Below are 17649 nucleotides of genomic sequence, written 5' to 3' on the forward strand. Positions count from 1 at the left end.
CCTAGTTCCTTGTGTTACTGACCACCTCTGTATGTAACCAGTTTGTTACAGTTCCCTGGGTGGTCAACTTACAGAGGTTCTACTTTATTTTGAATTTGTATAATAATTTCCATGCTAGGATAAAACGTCATCCCCTGAAAATGAAACAGAGCAGGGGACATCTACACACTCACAGGCAGAGAGGTCCCTTCAGTGAATGCAGAAAGGAGAAATGTACAAACACACAGATGGGATGTGTTGCAGCCAGAGGAGTAAAACTTAAATCCCTGGCAAAAGCTATGCCAGCAGCCACAAAATGAGCCAACATTTTCCGATGGCCATAGAGATGATGTGTGTATCTTATGTAGAAATTCCACGCAATGAATGGAGACATACGTACCATTTTCAGAGCAGTGACAGAGCAGTTCTATCCTATGTGGGACGAATTTGGCTGAAATCTCAATTTTGGAGATGTACAGTGATGCTGATGCATGCAGTCAGGCACCTTCTCTGAGCTCTTTCAAATGGAAGGGTCCACGTGGATTACTTATCCAACCTTTTATGTTTGTAGATGCATTTCATTGAAATGAAGGACATTATCTATAAGGTATCAGATAAAGGTATCTCTAGTGCATCACTCCTGTTAACATTTCCGTGACTTTTGCGCTTTTGAGATAGATATGACTAAATAGGATTTATGGTCACTTTTAAATCTGGAGATTCGTCGCCTGCATTTTGTCATCCCCTGCCCATTTACAAAAACTTTCATTTCCCACCAATGTCTTTTTGATCTCAGCATGAATGTAGTTTTGAGGCATAGCATTAGCACTTGAGATCTTGTTTTATTAAAGATTTCCTAATTAGTGGTGAAGCGACTAAAGATTGCTTATATACTAATGGTGATACTATACTGTATGGTGATAACAACAGCAGCAATAATAATAATTGGCTACTTATGTGAGTGCTTTTCCAGAATAATCCCATTTTGTGGCTTGCAAATGTTCACACAGGGAGTAATGGAGTTGGGCTGTGAAGCCAGGAGGCAGATGTCAGAGCCTGCACTTTTAACTACCTCCTATTCTGCTATGTCAGGGAGTGGACTTCAGGAAACATCAGGACAGGTTATATCTGATAACCTATGGACTTCAGGAAACATCAGGACAAGTTATATCTGATAACCTGAGCAACAAAAGTGGCCAGACTGTGATTTTTGTAGTGTGTGAGCTGAAAGGGGGAAGTGCTGGCTTGTATACTTTTCCCGATCCAGACATCAGCCATATTTGTTTGCAGAGACATGTTCTAGAATATACCCTGAAGCTGGAACAGGCTCTGAGGGTCTTTACTTGAGGACAGTGAGTGGCAGAAAAGTTGGAAACATCGTTCTCTTACTTGACGGGAATGTTTGCAGCCAGGCTTGTGTAGCAATTGGGCTTTTGCCTATTTTCTCATCTTAATTCCTGGACAGCAGCTGGCTGCGTGGCATGAGCAGCAAGCAGCTTGCTGGCTGGCTTCCCTCAGACTTGGCCAGCAGCACACCTGTCCCCCAGCACCTTCTCACCCTGGCTCCTGCGGTATCCTTCAGTTAAAATCCCTGCCGCATCGGTGGCCTCCAGAGACACAAAGTTGCAGTGTCCTGTTGTGTTTGTCTACACCCCTCTTAGCTTTGTCATGGCCCGGGCAGGTCTCCTCTTGTTTATTAACACTCAGTGAGTTGCCAGTTCCTTCTCTCCCTAGGCTGAGTCAGTGGCTAAGCGCCCACTCCCGGGGCTGCTGGGGGCGAGGTGAGGGGGTGAACTGGACCAGAGAGTAGGGGCAGGAAGACAGGAAACCTGCCCTGACTTCTGGCTCTGCCTGTGTCTGTGGGGGTTGGTCCTGGGCACTGCAGTTTATTGAAGTTCATCCCAGTGGGACTAGACCACTTCAGAGAATTTTATGCTATAATTCTTTTATTTTATTAGATCATAACTGTGTACCTTACTGCATTTATGGCATACAATGTGCTGATTTTATATACAATTTGGAATGCTTACATCAAACTGGTTAACATAGCCTTCATCTCACTTATTTGTTGTGTTTAGACATTTATACTCTACTCTTAATGTATTTGACATGTACCCTGGCAATATGAGCAATAGGTGAGGTCCCACCAATTACCCTCCACCCAGCCACCCCCCTCTCTTCCCCTTGCCCTCCTCTTCTTTCTGGGCTATAATTGTGTTTTATCATTCGTATGAAAGTGCGGGTGATTATATATCCAATGTACTCAGTACTAGTATGAAATGAATTCTTTTTTTTGAGACAGAGTCTCACTTTGTCACCCTGGGTAGAGTGCTGTGGCATCATAGCTCACACAGCCACCTCAAACTCTTGGGCTCAATCAACTCTTTTGGCTACAGGTACTGCCACAATGCCCAGCTATTTGTTTTTTAGAGACTGGGTCTCACTCTGGCTCAGGCTGTTCTCCAACTCGTGACTTCAAACAATTTGCCACTTTGGCCTCCCAGAGTGCTAGGATTACAGACCTGAGCCACCATCCTGGCCTTATCCTATAATTCTTTCAAATTATTTGTTCCTACCCTGTGACCTCTTTTTCTTCTCAGATTTATTTTTTCACCGTCAGCAGCATTCTTTGTGGCAGTTTGGAAGACCGTTGGATCACCCCAGGACCTGTCCCCAGGGCTGATTTTCTTCTTCCCGTCCTTCTCCCCTGAGATTCTTTCCGCTTCCTCTTGCTTCGGTTCAGCATTCCCTGAGTGCGTCCTGTGATGTATGATCTATGCAGGCACGGGGAGTAGAAGACAGAGATCCCATCCTTGCCTCATGGATCCTTCAGGCCAATAGGAAACACGTAAGTCAATGGGGTTTTGTGTTTGTAGAGAGAGAGACACACACACAGAAGGGGAGAAAAGGCTTCCAGGAGGAGGTGACACCGGCATTGTTTGAGGGCACTGCTCCCTGAGAGCCTGGTGAGCTGAGTATCTGTGGGGCATGCTCGGGAGAACATACCGGACGGGGAGTCTGTTAGCAGGCTCCATGTTCCAGCCACATACACTGCTGATTGCTGCCCCTGTGACTTCCCTTTTCTCTCTCTTTGCTGACCAGTCTACTTTAGTTAAAGAATCTTTTCACCTTAGACATATGTTGATCCTTTTTTCCCCTCTGGTTTAAAAATGTCAATATAGGGAGACCTCGTGCCTTCTCTTGTCTCTCATTTGCTTTTGTACATGCCTGAGCCCTTCCCTCAGTATTGATTGTATATTTAACTCTGAGTTTTGGGGCCACTCGCATTGTCCCTGCTAGGGGCTCATCTTGGGGCTTCTATGCGGTGAGACTCCTGCTGTATTTTATCAAGGCTGGCGAATGCTACTGAAAAAGCTTTTACTAACATTCAGAAAAAGGATGGTTTGTACGATATGAAATTGCCACTATCATTATTGAGCTACAATAACAACAGTTTCGATACGGGTCAGTATAGTGTTAAAGGTTTGCACCATGTTAACTAAAAGGTGTTTTTCAAGTTCTATGTGTCTGGTTTCAGGAAGAAGTGCGCACCAGGAAGCCTGGGGCTTTAGCAGTGCACCAGGGCTCGCGGGCGTGTGATCAGGAGACCAGGGGGCACCTCCCTGAGCTGGTTCTCTCAAGGTCAGAGTGTAACCGGGCCTCTTACTGGGTGTAGCACCTTGGCATTTTTTAATGACTGAAATAACATAAAATTGCAGTTATTAGCTGCTGCAGTTATTAGCACTCTCGGTCAATCAGAAGGGGAGAACTCCAGAGTCATGAAGAGAATCTATGAGCTTGTTTTGCAGAAACAGTGAATGTCCCTGAAAAAGTTGCAGCTAGTGGCTGATGCCCAGAAGTCTGGTTACTCAAGGTGTTACCTGAGACTATTCCCTGTCACATGAAAGCTCCCTGCCTCCTTTCTTCAGGGAAGCAGATCAGAGTCAGATTTTGCTCTCCTATCTTCCTGCTTGGTCTCATCAGACAAACCTTTCTCCAGCTCCAAACACCAGCGTCACATCACAGCATTTGGCTTCAGCTGTGGATCAGGTACACGAGCCTGAATTTGGGGTTGTACAGCAAGTATCATAATGGCTGTGATCCTTTCTATCTCTGACGCTTACGAAATTTGCTTTGTTTCTACTAATCGGCTAGTTCCCTCTAACTTTGTTCATTTTATAAATTTGCGTAGCAAAACTGATTTTAACTGCTATCTAATTTTTCTTGTATCTATATAAATAGAATCCCAACCATTGAGGTTTAGGTAGCCCAGCGAATTAGCTACCTTAAAATGTAGGTGATTAAAAACATTTGCGAAGGATCATATATTTCCAAGTGTCTGGTGGTGAGCAGTGAAGGCCCCTAGAGTGCTGGAGGGACCTTGGGTGAGAGGCCTCTTGAACATCAGTACATACGTGATTTTGGTTTGCTTTAATAATCACCTGGTGACTTGATTCTTGTCTATTTTTGACATTTTCTATGTTGCCCTTCTCAGGAAGAATGCCAAAGCATTTAGGTGAGAGGAACGGTGATCTGAGAGAGAGAAAGCTCATGGGTCTTAGATGGCTAAGCACTGCTTAAGACCATGGCATGTGACAGCTGAGAGGGACCTGGAGAGGATGTCTGGCCCCTTTACAGATGAGGAAACAAAGTTTAAGCCCATGAAACAACAGAAACCAAATCCAGACTAGAATACAGCCACTCTTCTCCTTCCTTCCCTCCCTCCCTCCCTACCTTCTATTATGAAAAATTTCAAATACATAGAGTTGCAAGGATAGTATTAAGTACCTCCATGTGCCTGTCAGCCAACTTCAACAATTATCAACTCATAAGAAACTCTTTTTATCTCCTTCACAACTTCACTTCTTCCCCATCCCAGTTTACTTTGAAGCAAGTCTCAATGATATCATTTAATTCACAAATATTTCAGAAAGTCTCTTTAAAAGAGCAATCTTTTTCTAAACACCATTGTAATGCCATGAATAAAACTAAAATGTAATGGCAATTGGTCATTTTTTTCTTCTTCTACCCTCATTTATTTTTTGTGTATATTCATGGAGTACCAGTGCAACTTTGTTACAGTGATAGGTCGCCCTGTGGTGAAGTCAGGGCCCACAGTGCTTGCATCACTGGGGTAACACATGTTGTACCCACTAAGCAACCTCCCATAGGAAATATCCTGTCTAGTTATTTGACGTAAGAATTTCTAGAAATCATATGCTAAAGAGTCACAGGAATGCAGTAAGCCTCAAAAAGTAAATGAAATGATTTCTGCTCAGATTCTGGAATGATCTAAGATGGATAACTCTCTTCTGGGTTTTAAAAGACTTCCAGAGGCTGAAAGAGCACAATTTACAGCTTATATTTAACTTAAATGTTGCTACTAGTGGTTCCAAGTTCATTTGGCCTTCTTCCACACTCAGTGAAAGTGGGACCAACTACTAACTACTCCCCAAATAATGAATGTCCACATTCTTCAAGTCATTCAGTTTCCATTTAGAGCTCTCATTCAGTTTTAAAACTTTACTCACCGTCCGCCACCTCCTCCCCAAAGAAATGAAAAGAAAGAGAAAATATTTATTAGTTGTTGCATAATTTAAACAATATCCAAGTGATGTCAGTGTTCTCGTAGAGCTTAAAAAACTTTCCCAAGAGTATTAATTTCCTGTGACTACTAAAACAAATTATCACAAATTTGATGGCTCAAAACAGCAGAAATGTATTCTTTTCTAGTTCTGGAGGCCAGAAGTTTGAACTGAATCCTAAGGGCTAAAATTAAGGTGTTGGCAGGGCTGGTTCCCAGCGGAAGCTCTCTGGGGAGAATCTGTTCCTTGTTTCTTGCTGCTTCGGATGGCTGCCAGCATTCCTTGGTTTGTGGCCACATCATTCTAGTCTCTGCCTCCACGGTCTCATTCCCTTCTCCTCCTCTATGTCATGTCTCCCTCTGCCTCTCTCTTATAAGGATACTTGAAATTATGTTTAGGACCCACCTGGATCATTCAGGCTGCTCTCCCCATGTCAAGATCCCTAACTTAATCATACCTGCAAAGTTCTTTTGCTCTATGAGGTAATACTCACAGGTTTGTGTTCTGGGGATTAGGATCTGGATATCTACAGAGGCCATTATTCCACTTGGACTGAAGTTACACAGCTAAGATGATGCTTTAATTTTAAGGATGTGCTGATATATAATAATATCCTATTGGTCAGGAAAAAGGTACAGTGGGTAAGACCATGGGGTTGGTTATTAGATAAACTTGAGTTCTAATGAGCTTTGTCCATGATTATGCATAAGCTCTTAACCTCTCTGAGCCTTAGTCTTTTCATCTGTACATGAAGATGACACCAACCTTCTCAGAAGAACAGTGTAAGGATGACATTGGCTGATCCATATAAAGTGCTTGGTGCAGTATCTCACCATGGAGTGCAGTATCTCGCTATGGATTATGTGCTCCATAAATGAGCTCCCAAATTATTATAATGCAAGACTCCTTTGGCTTATGTCAGGTGGCATCCACTCAAGAACAGGCATTTTCTGTCTGATTGCAGTACATTGATAAAAGCAAACACAATTTGACTGTCAAAGACATCTACAGGTATGAATAGAAAGGTAATTTACAAAGTATTATTGTGTGAAAAGATACTGATGATCATTTCAAATTAAGAATAGAAATCTAAAATAGAATTGCATACAAAATCACAGCAAATTTTAAGTGGGATTTGTAAGGATTTTTTGAAAAACTTAAAATGTCACTGGTCTGGGGTGGATTCAAAGATGAGCAGGAACACTGGGGCTGCAATCAGAGCACTGTGTGTTTGTGCTCTGTTTATTTCTCTGTGGATGGGCTTGGGGAAGCTAGTTCTTCAGTGTCTGAATGCCTGGAAAGGGAAGAATAAGATATAAATGGACAATTAATTTGCAAACTCATCCTCATTGCTGACTATCATTACAATCACCTTTGAAGTGATCCCCTTGGGAAGCTATGCACCCACACCAGTGCCTAGTTCACCCTTCAAAGCAGTTTTGGATTCTTTCTGGAATGGCCATCAGAGTTGTTCCTGTATGAAGTCTGACAATTTTGCAAACTCATCCTAGAAAAAGTACTTTAAAGAGTGGAGTAGGTGCATAGCTTTCCAAGGGGAGTACTTGGTAGGTGACCGTAGTGATATTCAGCAATGAGGTCAGTAGCACTAGATGAACTTCACTGTCTCACCCCCTGTGTTTCATCAACACTTCTCAGTAAGAAGCATCAGGAGTCCGTCTTCCCAGATATGATGAGAAGCAACTGTGTGTGTGTCCACAATAGACTTCATGGCATCATTTAAAAAAACCAATGAGCAGAACATTTGGTTCCTGAAGCATTGTGTGGCTTTATTTGAACACAGCTTTCTTTTCAAATGAATCCTGCCAGCTACCAGCATGAGTATACATTTTATTGAAAAGTTCCATGGTGCTGTAAGGCCAGATGTATGAAGCACACACAGAGATCTTTTTCCAGTAGCAATTATCTGATGAAATTGCACCCCGTCTGCAGCAGGAAAACCAGCTATATTCCCACTGGAGTAGGGAGCATGTGCTGTGGTATTTATAAACCATAAAAAATGTTTGTCAGCACGCACAGCACATGCATCTATCCCTGAGTGCTGCAAGAAATAGCCCTATTGTTCCCTAAGAGCTAATGATGGATTCATACATTCTGTCAGCAAATCTATTGCTGTGGGGGATTCTTTCCATCGATGATGATGACTCTGCATGTGCAGTTCTAAGAGTGGACCGGATGGAGTGTGAAGCCCTGGGTTGAACACTTGGCCCATGCTCCCCTGGAGCAACCCCAACAGATCCCAGAAGCAAAGGAAGAGTCATGGTGTATGATGTGTGGTGTCATAGACAAAACACGGAAAGTCAGCATGCTTGAAATCCAATTTTTATCTCTTTCACTGTCTGGCAAGAGAAAACTTTCAGAGCCATTGCAGATACCATCTCACTCCATGCTGAGGTCTACACCAGCCTGGACTTCTGAATCCTTTCTTAGCTATCAAGGATGTTGGCTTTGTTGGAAATGAGTGCAGAAATAGTTCATGTTTGCTCGTGCCCTTTGTCTGTGACAGCGCAGCAGCCCATAGAGTGAGCTGCAGTAGACCCAGGTCCTCTTCACTGGTCCTTTCCTGCTTCCATCGCCTTTCCATGTGGTTTGGCTCCTGACTCTCAACTTTAAATTTTGTTCAACACCTGCCCTTGAGTCCCGGCAAATCATCTCTCTGTCCCTCCCTCTAATCCTTTCTCATACGCTCAAGTCTATGTGTCTTTCATGTTTAATGTGAGTCCAGGCAGCCTCAGGGCAACCCCAAGCCCCAGCCAGCCAGTATTCAGGGCACCCTGATGAAAGCTCTGCAGAGAAAGACTGGGCATTTCAGGCTGTTGGAGTCCATGGATACAGGCCTGGTCAGACTCCATTACAGGTTTCAAAGCAGGAATTATCAGCTCACACAGGGAGCTGGGGGCTGTCTCAACTCACCATCTTGTGTGATACATAGTAGGATTCACTTCACTTGCATGTTCCTAGAACCTCCAGCATAACTGCTGCTTTTCTGATCAGCCAACTCCAGTGGCTCTTGGTGGTTTGTCCATAAGGAACTTCGTGGAGGTTTATTTCTGGCAGCTTCCCAGGGTGATAGGAGAGGACCCCTGAGCTTTCATTGTGGGTGATTGCTGTTGAAACCAGATTATTTATTATGTTTTTACCTGATATCCAATTTCATTTGTTCATTAAAACTTGATTAAAGGTGACTCTGCATTGTGTTCTGTTTTACTATACAGATATAGTGTATAGTGGCAAAAAGGGCACAGCTCCTATTTATAAGAAGCTCACAGTATGATGGACTGGACATCTAAGGATATGACGTCTAAGATTAGAAGAAAAGAGCACTGGAGTGGGAAGTCAGACCTTGGTTTAGAGTCTGGCTTCACCACTTACTTGCTCTGCGACCATGGTCAGATTACTTAACTAACCTCTTGGAAACTTCCCTTTTCTCAACTGTATAAAGGAAGTCTATGGTACAGCTGCCCAGGTTCGTCCTGGGACAAACACCCTTCATTTCTAATGGCTAAATGTCATCCATCCCAGGGAACTACCTATAATCAGCAGATCTAATAAAGCTGGATCCTTGGCAATGTCCTGCTATAATTGCAATAGCAGCTGTACAATAATAATATCACATGTGTGGTTGACTTTAAGTGCTTTATCTAAATTACCTTGTTTAATTCTTACAACAACCCCAGGAGGTAAGTTATTACCATTCTTATTTTAACACTGAGAAAACTAAAGAACAGAGGTATTATAAAACTTTTTCAAGGTCATGCAGCTAAGTAATTGAAGAGCTAAGAATTGAACCCAGGCAGCTTAACCTCAGAGTTCATTCTCTCAACCACTATAATATACTGGCTCAATATTAATATTTTAAAAATTATTTTATTTTTAATTGATGAATAATAATTGTATATACAATACTAACATAAGTCGTGTGACTAGTGGTCCTTTAGAAATTTAATTGAGAAGATTTTGGTTATCTCAAGAAGCTGAGTTTTTAACATTTACTAATAGTGTGACCTTTGAATTTGAAGACTGAGAATTGGTTGCCTGATATATTGTGACGTTGCTGTTGTTGTTGAGACCCTGCTATGTGTTGAGAACTTTCTGAGGTATTTGGGGAGAAAAATTACTGAACATGATCCTGTCAAGAACTGTGAACAGTGTGAATTTTTCTCTACTTGAATGTAACAAGTTAGTCTGCCACATATTCATTTTGCAGACAGAAAACATGTGATTCCCGGGTTAGAGATAAAAGGCAGTCAACTAGTTATAGCAATAGAAGTAACTGGAGTATTAGCATCTATCCCTGTTCCTTGAGCCCCAGTTTTCACAGGGCGATGAAGAGTGGGCTCAACAAGGACACCTGAGCTAAAGGGACCCATCACTTTTATAATAGGCAGTATGCGTGCCTGTCCTTTGCCTTAGAGGGAGACTTTACTTTTGTTGTGCTGGACCGTAGGCAGACCTGTTCTTCACTCTGGAGGGAGACACTATCTCTATGTTTCTAAGCTGTTTGCTTTGTAGACAGCCTTGAAAAAGCAGATCAGAATGAAGGTAGCTGATAGGGGTCTTGTTTTTCTTCTCATCTTATGAGAAAGAATTGTCTCACAACAGGTCTCTGTGTTTCCAGGGATCTAGCATTTCAATGTGGGCATGAGAATAACAGACAATTGCGTAAGGCTAACCCAGCGGCGATCACATAATTTGGACTGACAGCATAAAGGGGCTTCTGGAGGGAAAAGCCTCTGTGAGCTGGGTGGGTTTAGGAGTCTCCATGGATGAAATGAGATTTTTGTAAGTCAGAAGAAATTGGAGAGTAAAACCAACACGAACATTTTAGGTTTTTTTTTTCTTTAGAGACAGAGTCTCACTTTATCGCCCTCAGTAGAGTACTGTGGCATCACAGCTCATAACAACCTCCAACTCCTGGGCTTAGGCAATTTTGTTGCCTCAGCCTCCCAAGTAGCTGGGACTGTAGGTGCTCACCACAACGCCTGGCTATTTTTTGTTGTTGTTGCAGTTTGGCTGGGGCTGGGTTCGAATCTGCCACCTTTGGTATATGGGGCCGGTGCCCTACCCACTGAGCCACAGGCACCACCCCAACATTTTAGGTTTTATCACAGCTGAGGCTATGTGGTTGAGGGCATTGGACTTTGGATCAGTCCTGGGTTCCAATCACAGCTTACTGGTTTACTAATGCAGGTGGGGAACTTGGGGCCTTCCTGGTCCTTAGGTGGGAACCCTGAATAAATCCAAATTTTATGTAAAATTAAAAGGGGTGAAGCAGAGAAAGATGAAGCTTTTCTTGCCTCCTGTGCTGTTTAAAAAACAATGATCTTAAAATCAGTAGTCCGCAGGTTCCCGTGTTTATTGATTTTTTTTTTCCTCCCTGCAGGATATGAACAATTATTACCTACAGATGAGATGTGGAAATCAGACTTTGGTCAATATCATAGTGGAAAATGGGAAAATGTTTACCTTATCTATACCCTTAAGACAGAATGGAGAGTTCAGAAAATTAGTTAGATTTTCTTCCAAATGAGGAAATTTGGTGATATGGCCAGAACTTACTCAGAATCTGTGAATAAAGATTTCTCTGTGAAGGCTGATTTCTCCTGTCTTTACCCCCTGATACACATGATCTTCCTTCTCTGGGAGCTTTTCTCTGGTTTCCCTATCAGTAAAGTGAGGTGATAAAACCCACTTGATTTAGTTATCAGGGGGGTTACATGAAATCACATACGAAGACCATGTGGCTGAGTACTTTGCAAATGTGATTTCCATTAATACTGTGGAAACAAGCTGCATTTGTATATCTGTTTACCAACAGTCCACCTCATTCCAAAATAATTTGCAGTGTCTTAAAGACATTTAAGAGGGATTAGTTCCCTGAACACATTCTAACCTCAGCTATCAACTTTGATCAGGATTCTGTAGAACAGAGATGAGAAAAACAAGAAGGTAGGAATGAATTAGATGAGAAAAAGGCTGCAAGTGTGAAATAAATGGGCAGACATGCGTAGCTCTTCATTTAAAAATATATAGCATTGAATTACTTGTACTCTGACTTGTTTTTGGAGGGCTTAAGTTACTTACATTTAATATGGCAAAATTAATTATAATATATGCATTCATGCCCTGACTGCTTCCCCAGAGGACTTTGTTAAACTTATAAATTTGCAACAAATAAATGCAAGGAAATTAATAGTAAAAAAAGAACAGAAATGAGTTTGCAGAAGAAAAATTGAATAGAGACACGATTCTGAGAGTGTGGTTTCCATGTGCAGTGAGTGACCCTGGCATCTGTCCTGTCCCTATGTCTCAGGTGCACAGAGTCTAATGAGGGCACACTTGGATGCTGGGGAGCGTTTTCTGCAATCATCTGACTTCTGCGTTGCTTCCGACCAGCTCCTCTTCTGCATCTGCCCTGACTCTGCCATGGGATTCCTCTTTCCAGTTCTGCTCCTGTTCTCGGGCTTATTCAGTGAACACTGTTTTTATAGCTCAACCTCAGCAGAGGGTCTGTGACGACTTTGTCTCAGGGTCCCGCTAGAACTTTGTTCCTGGTTGCCCCAGCATGGGTGCCTGGAACCCAAATCACCATAAGGACAGGTGCTGTCTTAGAGCCTGGGATCTATTGCATAGCTGTTGGCCCCCCCTCCACGTGAATTGACTACATAGCTGGGTTGTTTCCTCTGCACAAATGTCTGTCTCACCCACTTGGCTCCCTGTCAGCGTGGAGCCCAGGCTTGCTGTCATTCACGTCTCCCCGACTGCCTCATCAGGCTTTGGGCTACTTTATGCACCTTCGGTCATTTCAATTAGCCATTAGCTGGCTTGTCAGTTTGCTGATGGGACACTGTGTTAGCATACTCAGGGGCAGTTATTTTATAAAGTGTTCTTAGTTGTCTATGAACAGTAGAACCTCTGTAGCTGACCACCTCCCTACACTGACCACCTTCTTATGTTGACCTAATATTTAGAGACCAGACACGCCCCACACGTACGCATCATCACAGCAGGCCTAGTGTCTTATGTTGGCTACCTCTGTATATTGACCTATTTGTTACATTCCCTTGGATGAGGCCAACTTACAGAGGTTCTTCTGTATTTACATGCAGGAGGGGTTGCTTATTGGCTACAAAACAACAACGATACAAGCAGTGATAACAACAATATCATCCTGAAGTTTGGAGCATGTGTGTGCTAGCCATTTTGGTGTATACATTCTATACATTCTCAAGAAGTGCCATTTGTAAAGACTAATTTTTAGCACCTTTCTATAGAAAAAAGACTCAGGCACAGAGAGGTTAGGTGATTTCCCCAGGTCAAATAAATCGTAGTAAGTTTAAACAGGATCAAAACCTGAATCTTCCCGACTTCAAGGGCCAGATTTCCCTCACTACTATGCTTTCTAGTTCATTCTGTGGCATCTTTGGTGACCAAGGGGCAGCTACCAGGAAAAACAGGGGGATCTCAGTTGGGGTCCCCTGTGATAAGCTCCTTAACCTGTCAACACACTTCACTGCCAAATAGCTATTGAGAAAAGTGTTCATTCAAAATGCAAGTTTTCAGTAATTATTGACCATCTCCTGTGTTTCAGGCTCCGGGCCAGGCACTGGGGAATAGTGGTTGCTTTCTCTTGACACCTGTCCTTCCAGCTTCTTCAGACCCTCCATGTACCTGCCATCCCCATCCCCTTTCTTGTCATTAAGACCTCCCCTTGCCGATTCATTGTAACTCCATGGCCCTTAAAAATGCCCAAACCGTTTTCATTCTCTTCCACCCCCTTCTTTTTCTCACCTTCATCTCCTCTTCCAAGCCAAGCTCCCAAAGAATTGCCTACAACGACAGCCTTCCCCTCCTGTCTGCAGGTTCACCTGCAATCCCTGTGGTCAGGCCCCAGCCCCTCACTCTCCTGGAACTGCTCGGAGCCAAGTCACTCACTGAGCACTTCTGCGCCCGCAGCGCCCTGCGCTTCTCAGACACCTTGGACGGCATTGGTCCTTTCCTCCTTCGGAAAGTGACTCTTTGGTGTCTTTGACCCTACCTCTGGATATTTGTAATCTTCTGCCTTGTCTTTCTGTCTTCTTAAAGGGTGTTCTCTCTACCCAGTGCTGAACTCGGGCTCTCGGAAGCTTGCCGCTGGCCCCTGCTCTCCCTTCCCTGCGAGTTCGGCCTTGAGCAGTTGCACACGCTTCTGCGGCTGTGGCTGTAGCAGATGTTGTCCTTGCCCATCCCCCCAGTCTTCAGATGGACAAAGAAATATCCTGAGGAACACCCCCAGGATGTCTCAGAAGTCCAGAGCTGGACCCTCGAGTCATCTTCCTGAGGTGATCTGGCTGTCCTGTCTGCTTCTGGGGATGGCAATGTCTGCCCTGTCACTGCAGTCACAGGCCTGGAGGTCACTTCCCAAGTCGGGACCTTCCTTCCTTCCTTTCCATATTTCTCACATCTTATGCTAATTAGCGGGAACACAAAAGTAAGCCACAAACCAAGTGAAAGGCTGACCCTAATTAAGGAACTGGAAAAGTAAATGGGACGTTTTTATTTATGCTGAATGTTGATGTGAGAATGGGCAATGAGAGTTCTTCCCATGGGAAGTGAGACTCAAATTGGAGCATGCGAGTTATCTAAAGGGTGGAGAAGGAATGCCCTCAGCGAGGAAGGGCAGTGCACAGGCCCCGGAGGGAGCTGGAGCCTGAAGGGTCTGGGAAAGGCCAGAGGGGCTGCTGCAGGAAGTGCTGGGGCCTGAGTGAGGCCGGGAGGTGGCCAGGCAGCCAGTGCCGGGCCTGGGCTCAGGAGAGGGCCTCTGCTCCGCCTTCTGCAGGAACACGGGCAGTTATTTAAGGGTTTTAAGCAGACTGACGTGATCAGAGTTTAATTTTGTCTTCGAGCATGGAGAATGGTGAACAGAGGCTAGTAGGGAGGTGACTGCGGTGTGTGGGCAGAGCGGCGAGGAACAGGAAACTGTAGGTCACTTTATAAGAAGTCTATCAATTTGGCGGAAATAACTGAATTTGCCTCTCTAAGGGGAGTAATCTGACAGTTCAGATGTGATGTTCAATTATGTGTGTCCTGCTTCTTCCCCAGAAAAAGGGACCTTATTAAATAATTTAACTTGAATCCTCCTGGGGGAAGCGTCTTTGCTGCTGCGTGAGGCCGTTTTTCTAGTTTCTCCTCCATTGGTGCTGCGGCATGAGTCAGTTGGACAGCATGAGCCAAGAGGCTGAGGTCACCTGTCAGCAGCCCCTTCTCCTTCCCTGTATGGAATGAATCAGCCGCTTCCCTCCGGGCAGCCAAGGGGATGCCCAGACAGCACCAGTGCCCTGTGGAGTGGTGGTGCTCCCGTCTCTCTGTGACCTTGGCAGACCTCTGCATGACACAGCTGTCCCGCAGCTGCTCAAGCTGTGATACTGGTGGCCCACTGATGTCACACACAGCTTGGGTTAATTGAGGCCACTTATAATTTACAACTGGAGCGGTGTATGCATGTGTGCATTATGTGTGTCTTTTTACTCATTAAACTTTGGAGCTGCAATGGGAACTGGAGCTGGAATCAGAATGTAAAACACATCTTGCGTTTTCCCTGCGGCCCTCCCTTTCTCCCATGGATACCGGAGATACGTGGATGCAGTAAGAGGGAATACAGTAAGAGCTGTAAATAATTGTTGAATGAACGTGCAATCTATTTGCCAACATTCCACATAGCCTCACTTTTCAAGAAAAAAGAGCAGCAATTAGGTAATGCATGGACATAGGGCGTGCTGGGGGAAAGCCTTGTCGCATGGAAGGACTTGGAGGAGATGGCTTAGGTGCACGGATGAGGGAAGAGACTCAGAGAACATTCATCAATGAGGACACCACGTGAGAGTGAGATGTGGAATAGCTTTTTTTCTGTTATCAAATTTGGGGGATATGGTAAAAAAAACATTTTAAAGAAATCCTGCCTTATACCCCATGGTAATAATTTCTCTCAAGTGCCTACCAACATTCTGCATTGCTCTTCAAGGACTTGTGCTCAGCTTGGGTCTTTATTACATGAATCGAGAGGCAGAGGCATGCCTCAAGGAAACCCAGACATTCTGGTTTACAAATAAACGAAAGTGTCTGGACTGTCTCACTGCTCTGTGTTTCTGGTGGGATCTTGGAGTCGACACTAAGCTTAGGATTGCAGATGACGGGTGGAGTGATCCACGGGGCAGCTTTAAACAAATACGTGCATGGGCTCACTCTGAGCTCTCAAAGTATCACCGGCTGTGAGAACTGGAAGGCGTCTTGGAGATCATTTAACATTTTACAGATGAGGAAATTGAGACTCACCAAGGGATATTGTGTAACCTCTCAAGGAAAAGCAAGAATCTGGACTTAGGATGAAGCTCTCTTCCTTCCGTGATTCTTTTTTCCAGTTTTCCCACCTCCTTAGGTTTAATCGCTTTAATGGAGTTGAATAAAAAACTCCTGGCTCTGTTAAGATTTTTTTGGTTACAAACAACAAATATTGCTTCTAACTTCAGCAAAAAAAGGAGACTTTGTCAGAGAATGCTGGGCACAGTCACAGATCCAGGGAAGATTAGGACACCGAGCCGTGGGAGCGGGCCCATGGCTCCCTTGGGAGGGCGGGCCAGGCAGCTGCAGGGCGGTAAGCTCTCCGCTGTGGGGGAGACGCACTGATTCCCTACAGCAGGGCTCACATGAATCATGTGCTTCTTCAAAAATAATTTTTTTCATCTCTTTTAAAATCTTCAACTTGAAGAATTTTAAAGAATCAAAAAATGTTATAGTGATTATTGTCTATTCAAAATAGTCAGAACTTTTGTTTATGAAAGATACAGTTGTGCCACTGTGTATATTAAATTTATTAAATACTTTCATAGACCGAATGTTTGTGTTCTGCCAAAATTCCTATGCTGGAGCCCTAACCCTCACACAGTGCTGTAGTATATGGAGAAGAGGCCTGCTGAAATAATTTGAAGTGTGATTTCACCCAGTTTTTCTTATACTATAAACATTAATATTTCTTCTAATTATAAAATATAGTATTTCCTATGTTATATCTTTATAAGCATTTAGTTTGAGAAACATTTCCTTACTCTTGGCCTGGTATTTGCGATCACTATTAAAGAAGAACTGTTCTCATTGGCAGAGACACCATGGAAGACTGAGGGAAGGATTAGATGAACCCAGGAGTTTCCACAGCTTGCTGTGTGCTTTCCTTGTGCCTCTGGACCACGGATGCTCTCAGTGCAATGATTTCTTCAAAAGAGTCACAAGGCCTTTTCTCTGCTCTTTTGAAAAAGCTATCTGTGGATCAAACTTGAGAATTACCACATCTGGATTTTGTCATAAATTCCAATTAATATGTCCTTTGAGGTAGAAGAGATTCCCTTCACTAGCTTCCTGGCTTCCCTAGCTAGACATCATTTTGAGCTATCTGTTTGATTTCAGGGCTGACCGGTCACAGGAAATGTTGTTTCCATTAAAGCAAGTAATTTCAAGCTTGTAACATTTAATAATTATTGAAGTTTTCCATTTAGAAAAATCTCCCTAAGATAAGACTATTAGATTAGGAGAAGGCAGCTTCAGAAAAGCTGGCATCTCTAAAGCTACACATTTGTGGGAGTCAGGCCACCACAGGAAAGAGTATTACACAGGCATATAAATGCTTTCTCATTTGGTGTTTTAGATCGGACATAGTCCCATCTTTCTACTTGACAGTAATATATTTTTAGTTATAGTTAGTAACCTTGGAGGAAACTTGTGACTACTTTCTTTTCTATTAATGCCCAATAATTTATGGATTTTATCCTTACATCTGGGAGACTGATAAAGGGAGGTAAACTTTCCTTTCATTATGGTATTAATTTCCTGACCTCATACCAGTACTGACTGCTTTATTTAGACAATTGTCAGCCACTCAGTAGTCACCTATCACATCCTGCTTTGATTTCTTCCTTCTGCTATTCTCAAATCAGTAAAATAAGAATTTCTTTCTGTTGGAAATTGGACTGAAAGTCAAATTTTATTGAGCAATATTGCCATTGTAGTTTTGGCTTCTCTATGCAAGTTTTTTTTTTTT

The sequence above is a fragment of the Otolemur garnettii genome, unplaced genomic scaffold (genome assembly GCF_000181295.1).
Source record: "Otolemur garnettii isolate 467f Iridium unplaced genomic scaffold, OtoGar3 scaffold00022, whole genome shotgun sequence".
NCBI lineage: Eukaryota > Metazoa > Chordata > Mammalia > Primates > Galagidae > Otolemur > Otolemur garnettii.